Below are 15,485 nucleotides of genomic sequence, written 5' to 3' on the forward strand. Positions count from 1 at the left end.
ACCCAAAGCGAAGCACTTCTCCCATTGCAAGAAAGATCAATCTAGTAGGCCAAACCAAACTGATAATTCGAAAAACCAATCATCCATCAAATAATTCAGAGGGGAATCAAATATTGTTCATAGATAATCTGGATCATAAACCCACAATTCATCGGATCTCGACAAAACACGGCAAGAGAATATTACATCGAATAGATCTGCAAGAAAATCGAGGAGAACTTTGTATTGAGATCCAAAGAGAGAGAAGAAGCCATCTAGCTAATAACTATGGACTCGTAGGTCTGAAGTAAACTACTCACACATCACCGGAGAGGCCATGGAGTTGATGTAGAGGCCCTCCGTGATCAATGCCCCCTCCGGCGGAGCTCCGGAAAAGGCCCCGAGATGGGATCTCTCAAGTACAGAAGGTTGCGGCAGTGGAATTAGGTTTTCGTGGTGCTCCTGGATGTTTGGGGGGTACGTGGATATATATATAGGAGGAAGAAGTACGTCGGTGGAGCAACAGAGGGCCCACTAGGGTGGAGGGCGCGCCTAGGAGGTAGGCGCACCCCCTGCCTCATGCCTTCCTCCCTTATTTCTTGACGGCCACTCCAAGTCTCCTGGATCACGTTTGTTGAGAAAATCACGTTCCCGGAGGTTTCATTCCGTTTGGACTTCGTTTGATATTCCTTTTCTTCGAAACCCTAAAATAGGCAAAAAAAACAGCAATTTGGGTTGGGCCTCCGGTTAGTAGGTTAGTCCCAAATATGATATAAAAGTGTAAAATAAAGCCCATTAACATCCAAAATAGATAATATAATAGCATGGAGCAATAAAAAATTATAGATACGTTGGAGACGTATCAATCATCCCCAAGCTTAATTCATGCTCGTCCTCGAGTAGGTAAATGATAAAAGAAGAATTTTTGATGTGGAATGCTTTCTAACATATTTCTCAATGTAATTTTTCTTTATTGTGGCATGAATGTTCAGATCCGAAAGATTCAAGATAAAAGTTTAATATTGACATAGAAATAATAATACTTCAAGCATATTAACTAAGCAATTATGTCTTCTCAAAATAACATGGCCAAAGAAAGTTATCCCTACAAAATCATATAGTCTGGCTATGCTCCATCTTCACCACACAAAATATTTAAATCATGCACAATCCCGATGACAAGCCAAGCAATTGTTTCATACTCTTGATGTTCTCAAACTTTTTCAATCTTCACGCAATATATGAGCGTGAGCCATGGATATAGCACTATGGTGGAATAGAATGGTGGTTGTGGAGAAGACAAAAAGGAGAAGATAGTATCACATCAACTAGGCGTACCAACGGGCTATGGAGATGCCCATCAATAGATATCAATGTGAGTGAGTAGGGATTGCCATGCAACGGATGCACTGGAGCTATAAGTATATGAAAGCTCAACAAAAGAAACTAAGTGGGTGCGCATCCAACTTGCTTGCTCACAAAGACCTAGGGCATTTTGAGGAAGCCCATCATTGGAATATACAAGCCAAGTTCTATAATGAAAAATTCCCACTAGTATATGAAAGTGATATCATAGGTGATTCTCTATATGAAGAACATGGTGCTACTTTGAAGCACAAGTGTGGAAAAAGGATAGTAGCATTGTCCCTTCTCTCTTTTTCTCTCATTTTTTTGTCCGCATTCTCATCCCGACTAGTGGGGGAATCATAGTCTCCATCATCCTTTCCTCACTTGGGACAATGCTCTAATAATGATGATCATCAAACTTTATTTACTTACAACTCGAGAATTACAACTCAATACTTAGAATAAAATATGACTCTATGTGAATGCCTCCGGCGGTGTACCGGGATGTGCAATGATGCATGAGTGACATGTATGAAAGAATTATGAACGGTGGCTTTGCCACAAATACAATGTCAACTACATGATCATGCAAGCAACATGAAAATGATGAAGCGTGTCATAATAACGGAACGGTGGAAAGTTGCATGGCAATATATCTCGGAATGGCTATGGAAATGCCATAATAGGTAGGTATGGTGGCTGTTTTGAGGAAGGTATATGGTGGGTTTATGGTACCAGCGAAAGTTGCACGATACTAGAGAGGCTAGCAATGGTGGAAGGGTGAGAGTGCGTATAATCCATGGACTCAACATTAGTCATAAAGAACTCACATACTTATTGCTCATGCTCCTAGGGGGATAGATTGGTAGGAAAAGACAATCGCTCGTCCCCGACCGGCACTCATAAGGAAGACAATCAATAAATAAATCATGCTCCGACTTCATCACATAATGGTTCATCATACATGAATGCTACGGGAATCACAAACTTCAACATAAGTATTTCTCAAATTCACAACTACTCAACTAGCATGATCTAATATCACCATCTCCATATCTCAAAACAATTATAAAGTATCAAACTTCTCATAGTATTCAATGCACTTGTATGAAAGTTTTTATTATTTCCATGTTGTTCTAAAGAACTCTCAAAATAATAAAAGTGAAGCATGAGAGAACAATAGTTTCTATAAAACAAATCCACCACCGTGCTCTAAAAGATATAAGTGAAGCACTAGAGCAAAAACTATATAGCTCAAAAGATATAAGTGAAGCACATAGAGTATTCTAATAAATTTCAAATCATGTGAGTCTCTATCAAAAGGTGTGTACAGTAAGGATGATTGTGGTAAACTAAAAAGCAAAGACTCAAATCATACAAGACGCTCCAAGCAAAACACATATCATGTGGTGAATAAAAATATAGCTCCTAGTAAAGTTACCGATAGACGAAGATGAAAGAGGGGATGCCTTTCGGGGCATCCCCAAGCTTAGGCTTTTTGGTGTCCTTGGATTTTACCTTGGGGTGCCATGGGAATCCCCAAGCTTAGTCTCTTGCCACTCCTTGTTCCATAATCCATCAAATCTTTACCCAAAACTTGAATAATTCAAAACACAAAACTCAAAATAGAAAATCTCGTGAGCTCCGTTAGCGAAAGAAAACAAAACACCACTTCAAGGTACTGTAATGAACTCATTCTTTATTTATATTGGTGTTAAACCTACTGTATTACAACTGCTATATGGTTTATAAACTCTTTTACTAGCCATAGATTCATCAAAATAAGCAAACAACACAAGAAAAACAGAATCTGTCAAAAACAGAACAGTCTGTAGTAATCTGTAGCTAACGCAAGTTCTGGAACCCCAAAAATTATAAAATAAATTGCCGGACGTGTGGAATTTATTTATTAATCATATGCCAAAAGAATTAACTAAATATAACTTTCCATATAAAAATGGCAGCAATTCTCGTGAGTGCTAAAGTTTCTGTTTTCTACAGCAAGATCAAAAAGACTTTCCCTAAGTTTTCCCAACGGTTCTACTTGGCACAAACACTAATTAAACACAAAAACACAACCAAAACAGAGGCTAGATAAATTATTAATTACTAAACAGGAGAAAAAATCAAGTAATAAAAATAAAATTGGGTTGCCTCCCAACAAGCGCCATCGTTTAACGCCCCTAGCTAGGCATAAAAGCAAAGATAGATCTAGGTATTGCCATCTTTGGTAGGCAATCCATAAGTGGCTCTCATAATAGATTCATATGGTAATTTAATTTTATTTATAGGGTAGTGTTCCATGTCTTTCCTTAACACAAATTGGAATCTAATATACCCTTCCTTCATATCAATAATTGCACCAATCGTTCTAAGGAAAGGTCTACCAAGAATAATAGGACATGAAGGATTGCAATCTATATCAAGAACGATGAAATCTACAGGCACATAGTTCCTATTTGCAACAATAAGAACATCATTAATTCTTCCCATAGGTTTCTTAATAGTGGAATCCGCAAGGTGCAAGTTTAAAGAACAATCATCAAAATCACGGAAACCTAGCAAATCACACAAAGTTTTTGGAATCGTGGAAACACTAGCACCCAAATCACACAAAGCATAGCACTCATGATCTTTAATTTTAATTTTTATTGTAGGTTCCCACTCATCATAAAGTTTTCTATGGATAGAAACTTCGAACTCAAGTTTTTCTTCATAAGATTGCATCAAAGCATCAACGATATGTTTAGTAAAAGCTTTATTTTGACTATAAGCATGAGGAGAATTTAGCACGGATTGCAACAAGGAAATACAATCAGTCAAAGAGCAATTATCATAATTAAATTCCTTGAAATCCAAAATAGTGGATTCATTGATATTTAAAGTTTTAACCTCTTCAATCCCACTTTTAACAATTTTAGCATCAAGATCTAAAAACTCCGAATTTTTGGAACGCCTTCTTGGTAAAGGTAACTCATCTTCAATCCCATCATTATCAAGATTCATATTGCAAAACAAAGATTTAATAGGAGACACATCAATAACCTTTAGATCTTCATCTTTATTATCATCAAAAATTTCTGGCTTAGCGGCCATCTTATTAACTAAGGTGGCCTGCTTATCAGAGACTTCAGCAATTAATTTTCTGAGATGAGAAATCTGAGATTTCAAACCATAAAATTCTTTAGACTTATCATCGAGCTCTTTATTCGTATAACCCATAAAGCTTTTTTGTTCCTTAAGCTCGTTCCTAAAGAAATTATTATGCTCAAATTGTAAACCCATAAAACTTCTGATATTGCTTTCGATCTTTTCTAACCTTTTAAGGTGAAGATCACCAAATCAAGGTAGAGTCATCGTGACAAGCAAGCAATCCAACACACAACCAAACAAGAGATGGGCAAAAGAAGGCAAATAGAAAACAAGAAGGGGAACGGAGAGAGAGGGAGAGAAGAAAAGAAGGCGAATAAAACGGCAAGGGTGAAGTGGGGGAGAGGAAAACGAGAGGCAAATGGCAAATAATGTAATGCGAGGGATAATAGTTTGTGATGGGTACTTGGTATGTCTTGACTTGACTTAGCGCGAATATCCCCGGCAACGGCGCCAGAAATCCTTCTTGCTACCTCTTGAGCATTGCATTGGTTTTCCCTTCAAGAGGAAAGGGTGATGCAGCAAAGTAGCGTAAGTATTTCCCTCAGTTTTTGAGAACCAAGGTATCAATCCAGTAGGAGATCACACTCAAGTCCCACGCACCTACACAAACAAATAAGAACCTCGCAACCAACGTGATAAAGGGGTTGTCAAGCCCTTCACGGTCACTTACGAGAGTGAGATCTGATAGATATGATAAGATAAGATTTTTGGTATTTTTATGATAAAGATGCAAAGTAAAATAAATGGCAAAGTAAATAACTAAGTATTGGAAGATTAATATGATGAAAGATAGACTCGGGGGCCATAGGTTTCACTAGTGGCTTCTCTCAAGAGCATAAGTATTATGGTGGGTAAACGAATTACTGTCGAGCAATTGATAGAATTGAGCATAGTTATGAGAATATCTAGGTATGATCATGTATATAGGCATCACGTCCGAGACAAGTAGACCGAAACGATTCTGCATCTACTACTATTACTCTACACATCGACTACTATCCAGCATGCATCTAGAGTATTAAGTTCATAAGAACAGAGTAATGCTTTAAGGAACACTACTAGGAAAAGGCCTACTAATGGCGCACCTAATTTGGCCATTAATGGCGCATTAGTGGTGCGCCATTAGTGCCACGCCATTAGTATATTTTACTAATGGTGCACCACTGGTGCGCCATTAGTATCTGGTATACTAATGGCGCACCTCAGATGCGCCATTAGTATATACAACAGTGCGCCATTAGTATGCCTCCCAGGGGGCCATGTATACCCAGGTGCTTTGGCATAATAATGGCGCACAACAACAGGATGCGCCATTAGTAACTTCGGCATACTAATGGCGCACTGTTTAATGATGCGCCATTAGTATCCTTTGGCATACTAATGGCGCACTATGATGTGATGCGCCATTAGTATGAATATTAGGTTTTTTTATTTTTTTATTTTCTGTTTTTTGCACAGGTTACAAAATGTATAATTGGACAAAATATAGACAGCACACATCAACAACAGATTCATCGAATACAATAGAAGATTAGTCTCTGAATACAATTCATCATTTTAGTCTCCGAATACAATTCATCATATTAGTCTCCAAATTGAAAAGACCGAACAAAGATAGAACATTATATTACAAGTCTCGAGACCGCGAGTTTGTCTTCACATTACAAGTCGATATCGATCATCTAAACTACCATCACATAGAAGAGAGCTGCGGTCATCACGATGAGCATCATCACGATGAAACTCGTCTTCATCCGGTTCCTCCAACGCTCCCTCCCCTCTCCCGCTAGATAGCGGGCGTATCTAGATTCGGCCTCGGCCCTAGTGGCGTACCCTTTGTAACTGTTACCGCTGAATCGGTGAACCTATCTCCGACACTCCTCCCAGTCGTCGTAGACTCCGGGAACCTTACCCTTGTACACGACATACCACGACATCGCTATGCAATAGCCAAACGAAACGTTAGTACCAATTCACAGACAATACATAAGCAATATATAAGTATGCAACAAAACGATCGGAAGAGAAAAGCAAGACATTAGTAGCATCGATTACGTCTAAGTTGAACGACTCTCGAAACCAAAGAGACATACTACAAGTTCATTAAAGTTTAATTACAACATGAGCCAATCGATGTTTCAGAACTAGACACAGCATCACTGCTTTCGACTCGACTCAAGGGACCGGAGCGTGGATGAAGCCGCCGTCTATCGTGGGAGTCATGAAACAACGGGCGTTGTCAGCCTGCATTTGTAGGATTGTGTCGATGTCACTGTTGGACGGTTGATTTCTGAGGTAGAACTGCCCCGAGGTACAAAGGACATCTTGATGGATGATTTCCGCAAACTCCGACTGGATGCGAAAGAATTCTTGTCTGATGTCCGCGTCCTGGATTGCCGACACGCTCGCGGCCCAAGCTTTGAGTCTACTCGGTAGCAGAAGTTGATGATGGTCCCGTACGATCGCCCGCATGTGATGGATGGCGTAGTAGGCACCCTTCTGACCGCCAGGCGGCTGCTTGACGCAGCAGAACCTCGTATTGTGGGAGAACACGTGCTTGCCGTACTTACGAATAGGCCTGGTGAAGGTGCCTCCAGATTTGACGTAGCCGGGGAGAACATCATCAAGAACCTTCTTGACATTTGTGTAGTCTACGTTCGACTGACGGTCCGGGTCGAAATACGTGGCCATGGAATATTTGGGGCTTAGGAGGATGAGCGTGCAATGTGTGTCACTGCAGAAAACACGGAATGTTAAAAGAAAAACGATCGAAATCTAAGAATTCATATGTTACGGGGCAGTTGAGGGGAGGACTTACTCGGGAAAGTAAGGCACGAGGAAGTTATCCTTATCTTGGTTTGCCAGAATGACGCCTTCGAGGTAAGAACTCGTGACTTGCCGGTCCCCAGCGCTGCCCAAGATCTTGGCACGCATGTAGAAGGGGTCGACTATCACGATGTTCGGGGTCTTGTCGCGAATGATCCGCATCTCCATACTCAGCGAAAATAGCCGAACGAAGGTGTAGTGCAGCGGATGAAGGTTCAACATAGCGTGGATGTCATCAAACTGCAGGACGATCGTACCCCCGATGGAGTTATCCACAAAGCCCTTGCCCTCTGGCACCTTGGCCGCGAAAACCGGGTATGCCACATCCTTCTCTCCGAGACGCCGCTTCTCCAAAGAAAGAACACTGTCATGCAGACTCCGCATAGCACCGGTTGCAGCATCGAGCATATTTCTCGGTAGCATCGGCCTACCCGCCACATGCACCCTCCTCGAGATATCCTCAGGTGAAGGTGGCCCGTCCTGAGCATGGATCGTACTCGGTGCCGGCTGGCCCGCACCCTTGTTAGTATTTCTTTTGCGTGCCTTCTTCTTCTCCTGTAATGGGACCGAGTTCTGCTCACAGACCGCCTTCTTGAGTGTGTTGGGGCTGATAATATTTTGCACCTCGCCTATCTGAGGCTCGGTGAAGTCGGCAGCTGGAGGCGTCTCCTGAGAGCTGAACGGCAGACGACGCCTGTTGCAACTTGGCTTCTCTGCGGTACCAGCTAGATCGCGCACATCTTTTGTTGGGTTGGGTTCTTGAGAAGGAGGCCCCATGAAGTCGCCACCGTACCCATGATCGGCAAAGTACTGATCGATGTTGGCAAATGTATCGTCGTCGTCGTTGTTCTGATCCTGTGCCATATGCATGTTTGGATCCAGTGGCATAGGGATGTCCGGCACCGTTGCGGCGGTCTTGCCATGGGGCCGACTTGGCGCCGGCACGACTGGCAGTGTTGTCTTTGGGGTGGTGTCCCCCGCCCCCAAACGAATCTGGCTCTTCGGCCAAAGCAGGGGCCAGCTCAGGCAGGCGCTGCGGGTCATCACGTCATCATCGTCGGCCCCGACGGGTCGAATCGGAGGTAACAACTCATCGCAGCCTGGCAGCACCTGAACCAGTTGAACCCTAAACAAGTTGGGTGGCATCTGGGTACCGTGGAACAAGGGGTTGCCCGGTTGAACGATTTTACCCTTGGCGACATCGACCAACTCGTTGTTCACGAAGTGCAGGAGAGTGCACGGAACGTCGGTGGCGCCCTGCGAAAACATGTAGGGCGTCAGGGATGCCCAGTCAAAGGCAAGGAGAAGAAGTCCTCGGCCGAGAGAGGCTTAATTAGTTACCGTGATGATGGCGTCGAGCTCGGCTAATGTCGAGGCACCGCCAACGGCGGGCGTGCAGTTGACGGAGGGGCGCTTGCTGCAGAGGTGCCAGCCGACGTACACCCGGGTGCATTAAGCTCCTGTGCCGGCGTCGGAGACACCAATGCCGCCTCCGCCGGAGACACCAATGGCCCCGCCATCGCGCTCTGCGAGTTGCTCGCCGTGAAGCTAGGAATCGAGGGCGGCCCCTGTTGGCCGCCCGCAATCCACGCACTAATCCCCTGGATCAAGGTAGGCACAATGGCGGTGATCGTCGCTCCGAGTTGTTGTTGCACTTGCTCTTGGACAATCTCCGGAATCCGCGCCACCTGTGCCCTGAGTTCTTGAACCTCGCGCGCCTGGCTTTCCGAGCTGGTCTTTTTCTCCTTTCGCCCACCAGTGTTATAGTATGACGACCATTTTGTCGACAAGCCTTTGCCGGCCACACGACCAGCTGACGTCAGCTTACTGAGCTTATCCTTGTTCTTCATTACATTCAACGCCCTATTTAGAGTGGTGTCCCAAGGGTTGCTCTTAGTCGACCCCGCGCTACTGCTTTCAGTCGCCTGCGGAAGGAATGTGAACCATTTAGAAATTTGGCTTCATTAATTATAATGCAACCATATGGAGCTAATTACGCGGGGGTGTATTCCTTACCAGAACAAGCTCAAGCGCCCTGGTCTTCGGATCCGTGGTAAGCTCCTTTGTTTTCGGGTCCTTCTTGTACCGGGCCCTGACAAAGTTCCTGGTCTGCTTGTCACCGTATTTATCAAAGAGGGGCGGTAGGCCTTGCTCGGCACGGTCCGCCTCCTCCTTGTCCCATATAGGCTCCGCCACTCTGTAACCGCCGGGACCGAGTGTGTGTTCCCCTAAGTTCAGCTCCCGCATTTCTTTCCCCCACTTACTTGATTCGGAGTTTGCGGTGCTCGAGCAATTGATCTTGAAGTCGTTGTAGTCATCTTTGGTGATCGAAGGATTTTTCTCCTTGATCTTCTCATAACTCTCACCTTTCTCGATCATTCTCTTCACATTGCTTTTCCAAGTAGACACGGCCTTGCTCATCTTCGTGAGGGCAGCATTGTTCACTTTATTCCCTTTGAGGCTTGTGTTTTCAAATTCAGCGGGGAACTTGTATCGTTCGTGCAGCTTCGTGAAGAGGAGGTTGCGCAAATTCCCTCGGTCAGGATGCCTCAGGTTCTCGGTGTTGATCGAGACGGTGCTCCGGAGAATGCACCCGAGCTGAAGCGAGTACCCCTTGACTATTCGTTCGGGCGCCGTTGGATTCCCGTCGGAGTCCACTTCAGTAACTTCCTCCTTGAGGGTGCGGAGCATGGTCGGGCGCCGGTCCTTCCGTTGCCTCTTCGGTTGGCTGCCATCTGTGCGTGCGCCGCCATCATCAGTGGTGGCATCCTCGGCGGCACCATCAGTTGTGGCATCAGTGGGGTCATCCTCGGCGGTCCCATCAATGGTCTCAGGATCGGTGGGGAAGGCGGCGTCCTCATACAAGTGAGGTTGTTCCTCCATCTCCTGGGACAGCTCCCAGAATTTCTTGCCGCCCGAACCCCCGGCCTCATCGTTGTTGGCCATGTTTCTCTATAAATAGGAATAAAGTTTGGTCAAAAAGTTGGTTATTGTCAAGGAACAAGATCATGGTCTCATCATTTAGGGTTTGTCGACACCGAGGCATCCTAAAAGCTAAGCTTTTATCATTGAGGGTTTTTCGACGCCGAGGCACCCTAAAAGCCTAAGCTTTCATCATTTCGGTTTTTATCGACACTGAGGCACCCTAAAAGCCAAGGTTTTATAATTTAGGGTTTGTCGACGCTGAGGCACCCTGAATGCTAAGTTAAGTTTTCATCATTTAGGGTTTATCGATGCCGAGGCACCCTAGGTTGACTAATATATATGGGTATCTTCTAATAATATACCCTATCAAGGAAAGGGAAGGAGAATTCTAAGTTGGGCCTAATCACTTGGCTCTATTGCCACCTATGGTTTAATGCAGCAAGAATGAAGGAGCAGTTGATCCTACTCAATTGAGTACTAAGATACCCCGGCCCATGCATTAGTCGCAAGTACCCCATGTGTCCTATTTTTAGCAAAGTCATGCTAAAATTCATGGAAAATTTCAACATGACCTTTGCTGAAAATAGGACATATGGAGTACCCGAATTTGCCGGAACGGAAGTTAATCAACATTCCGGCAAACTCAAGGGCCTCTCGGGGTACAGCAGCAGCATCACAAGTTGACAAAATTCCCAAGTAGTACAGCAGCAACATCACAAGTAGTACCAATGAACATATAGTCCAGCAGATTCTGAATTTCGATAAATGACAACAAGTTAACTCATTCTGAACATATAGTACCAGTGAACATATAGTCCAGAACATATAGTCCAGCAGCAGCATCTATTTACCAACTTGATTTACCGATCTTGAAAACAGAGATACTTGTATGCCAAAACATATGCTTAAGAAATTACATTTCCACTCAATAAAAGGTTTAGAATGCTGAGTAAGTGGAAACAACGCCTGGGAAGAAAAGGTAGCAAAAGAAATACTATCATCAAAATTCTTTTCTCATGAGAAAATGGGCCTCTTTTGCTGCTAAGCTTCAGCAGTGCTAGCTGCTCAACGCCAAGTACTGCAAATTATATTATACTGGTCCATAACTAAATGATGGGTTCGATTTGTAGAAGTAACAAGTCAGACTTCCATAGATGAAAGTAGCATGATATACTAATTACCAGATGGGGTAGCAATGGATAGAAAAAAAATAAGAATGGTGTATGCACTAAACAAGATCTCATGGCTCTCATGATCATAATTCATGCATGACAAATTAGATATAAAGGCCGCAAAGCTTAGTCCTTATGCCTTAAATCTTAACCACATTTTGCTATTGCTAATTTCTAGAAGTGAGCTCTGAGAGCTTTCTATAATAAATTAGTCAAGATAAGTTCCTAAGATCCTGATATGACGAAACTAGCGTACATATACCAATAAATGCAATTTGTAACAAATTGTTGTACAACAATATATCTTCTAGCCATGAAACCCTACCCTGATTCTCCTTTCTTCCACTTGCCGAAGACAAGTTGGTTGTAGAGGATGGTCCAACTCAGATCAGCCTACAGAAGTGCATTGTATAATTCTGTTTAGCTCCAAGCAGTAGTTCAGGAAGTGCAAATTGCAGAAGTTTGAGAAAGCACTAACTGGAAAGTCTGGTGTTTCCTTGAAAACATGAAAGTGCCTGACTATGCATACAATTTTACAACAAGACATCCACCATACAATTTTTATTAAAGGAAAAGACTTATGTGAAGTTTAATTAAAGTTTCAGTTAAAGTTTAAATTAAAGTTTCAGTTAAAGTTTTAGTTGATTTTAAAGTTAAATTAAATTTTCACTTAAAGTTTCAGTTAAAGGAGAGCACTTGCTACTGGATTTTAGGGCTATTGTAAGCAGTGCACTACTGCACTATTGTTCATACTCCTGCACTATTGCACTACTGGAATCCTCCTGCAAACTACTGCAAGCAGGAATACTGATGCAAACCCTGGAACTTGTAAGCAGTAGCAGGAGTACAACAAGACAAGAAGATGAGACAATATGGAGGGCACAAGGCAAACTACTTGTAACCATAAACCGAGCACTTTCACAGCTACAATGCATACTTTGATGAGTCAGGCATGTCGAAACATAAGAGAAACCAACCAACACTTGGGATTTAGGAAGCACGGGACATCGCATTCGCATTAGTGCTGCTACTTGCATTCAGTAAACACTTGGGACATTAACCAGCTACAGATGCATTTCTGTTCTTGCATCTGTATACTTCACCTATGTGCCAGACTGCTGTACTGAGGCATGACACCTATAAGATATGATAATTGTATCACTCATGCGACGTGTACAATATACTAGTGTATCAATCAAAAGATAAAAGTTGCATCACATACTATAAACAGGCGACATAGCAATGCACACTCTCTCCACACATATGAATTGGCAAGTAAAATGCACATCGTGTATACATGCTTCAATTGAAAAATTCACATAGAAATGACCATCGTGTACACTGACTCTACATATGCTTCAATTGAAAAATTGACCATTTTTTTAGAACAGCGGCCACTAGCTAGCATCAGCACAACCACCCATCCATGGCACAACAGAACAGTAGCGCAAGCAGCAGCACACAGCACCAGTGGCTCAAGCGGCAGCAGGTAGCATGCGCACGAGAGTAGAAGAGGAGCTCACCGTCCGGTGACGAGGCAGCGGCAGGTCGGCAGCGGTCGGCGTGGAAGAGGAGGCAGAGGCGGGGCGTCGTCGAGGAGGGCGGTGAAGAGGGGGGCGCCGGCGTCTCGCCTGGATGCTCTGCACGACGGGGGAGGGGGCGGCGTCCGGCGGCAGTGGGAGGGCAACAACTTCAGGCGGCAGCTGCTGGTGGGAGCGGGAGGAGGAGCCCGACGAGGTGGACGGGGCGGTGTGGACGGGACGGCGTCCGGGCCACCGGCAACGAGGGAGAGGAAGGGGAGAGGGAGGCGGCGGGGGCGCGTGGGCGGCTGCGGCGCAGTGGGTCGGGGCAGCGGCGGCGGCGCGGTGGAGGGAGGGAGAGGGAACTGGCGAGGGGGAGAGGGAAGGGGGGATCGGGCAAAGGGGGAGAGGGAAGGGGGGATCAGGCACAATATTAATGGCGCACCACCCCTCGGTGCGCCATAAGTACAACCATACTAATGGCGCACCTCACCGTGGTGCGCCATTAGTAGTTTTTTCTTCTTATAGCAATGGCACAATACTAATGGCGCACCACCCCTCGGTGCGCCATAAGTACATCCATACTAATGGCGCACCTCACCGTGGTGCGCCATTAGTACTTTTTTTATGAGACAATAATAATTGTTTAAACTTGTTTAAATCATACCATTAATATTTTTTTATAAGACAGTAACAGTAATATTTTTTTATAAGACAGTAATAATTTTTTTAAAAATATCATCAAACAGTAATGCCGGTGGAGCGGGGGAGGGTGCGCGGGGTGCGGGGGGTCGGCGGCGGCGGTTGAGTAGGGGAGGGGTGCGGGGGGTCGGCGGCGGCGGTTGAGTAGGGGAATCGAGGGTGCGGGGGGTCGGCGGCGGCGGCGGCTGGTGGACCGGGGGGTGCTCGGCGGCGAGGGGGACCGGATCTGGCGAGGTGGGATAGCGATCGAGATGGAGGGGGATCGAGATCGAGTGTCCATGAAATTTAAAAATATTCATGCTAGTTCAAAAAGTGCCCATGAAATACAATCGAGAAATGAAGGCTACGATTTAAATACAATCGATCTTAGCTAGCTATCTGTTCACAATCTTCTTGCCCTTCTTTTTCGCAAATGGAGTTCTTCTGTGGAACGGACGTCCTTTAGGTAGGGTGGTCCTGCTTCTTCTTGTGGTGTATGCTGCTACTTCATCATCGTCGTCATGTTCGATCCTCGGGTCGCCGTACTTGTCGAAGTCTTGCTCATTGGCTACTCCATCCATTCCGATGATCTTCCTTTTGCCTCTCCTCACGACAACACGACTGGGCTTTGACGGGTCGGTAATGAAGAAGCATTGGTCCACTTGGGAAGCCAGTACCCATGGCTCATTTTTCGCGGTGACGTTTGCGCCCGCGGTCTTGGATTTGGCTTCGGGTATAACCATGGTGGTGAAATACCGGTCTTCTTTTAGGACGCTCTTGGCCCATCTGACACGGAACATCGGGACCTCTCCAGCATAGCTCAGCTCCCAGATCTCCTCGATCCTTCCGTAGTATCTGTCCTTGTCGTTACCGGTGTAGGATTCCATCGTTACCCCGGAGTTCTGATAACCATCGCTCTTCATGTCCTTGGCCTCGGTGTAGAATGTGTAGCTGTTGATATCGTACGCCTCATAGGTCATCAGGTTGTGCTCGGCGCCCTGTGACAAGGCGAATATGAGTTGTTCTTCGGCGGAAGAATCCTCATGTAAAGGGTACGACAGAAGCTTCTGCTTGAACCAACGCGTGAAACATGAGTTGTGCTCTTTGAGTATATCTCCGTCCGTCCTCTGTTGGCCTCGGTCATTGTACGTCTTCTTAATAAAGGTTTTGTGCTCTACCACCCAAGGATCGACCACGTCTATGTGTTGTAGCGTGACTAGGTTTGCTCTTTCAAAGTCGGCGAGTCGACCCTCGAAGTCGACATGCATTTCGCGGCGACCCTCACGGTGACCCCATCCAGCGAGCCTGTCGAGGTGCCTGTTGACGGGCAGACCAACGGGGTTCTCGATGCCTAGATAATTCGTGCAGTAGGAGATGCACTCTTCGGTCAGAAAGCCCCTGGCTATGCTTCCCTCTGGACGTGACATGTTGCGAACGTATCCTTTGATGACACCATTCATCCTTTCGAACGGCATCATGCTATGCAGGAACGTCGGCCTGAGTTGGATGATATCGTCCACGATATGGACCAGCAGATGCACCATAACGTCGAAGAATGCGGGCGGGAAGTACATCTCAAGCTCGCATAGTATCACCACGATCTCTTCCTGTAGCCTTCTGAGTTGCCTCACGCCAACAGACTTCTGAGAGATGACGTCGAAAAAGTTGCATAGGCCAAATAGGGTTTCACAGACGTGCGCGTCCATGATCCCACGGATTGCAACTGTAAGTATCTGCGTCATCAGCACGTGACAGTCGTGAGACTTCATCCCGCTGAACTTCTGCTTCGCTGGGTCTAGGTATCTGCTTATCTTCCCCGCGTAATGGTAAGGAAGTTTTACTCCTACGAGGCAGGTGAAAAACTGCTCGATCTCCTCCTGAC

The sequence above is a fragment of the Triticum urartu genome, chromosome 4A (assembly GCF_056163025.1).
Source record: "Triticum urartu cultivar PI428250 chromosome 4A, HENAU_Tu73, whole genome shotgun sequence".
In the NCBI taxonomy this organism is placed as follows: Eukaryota; Viridiplantae; Streptophyta; class Magnoliopsida; order Poales; family Poaceae; genus Triticum; species Triticum urartu.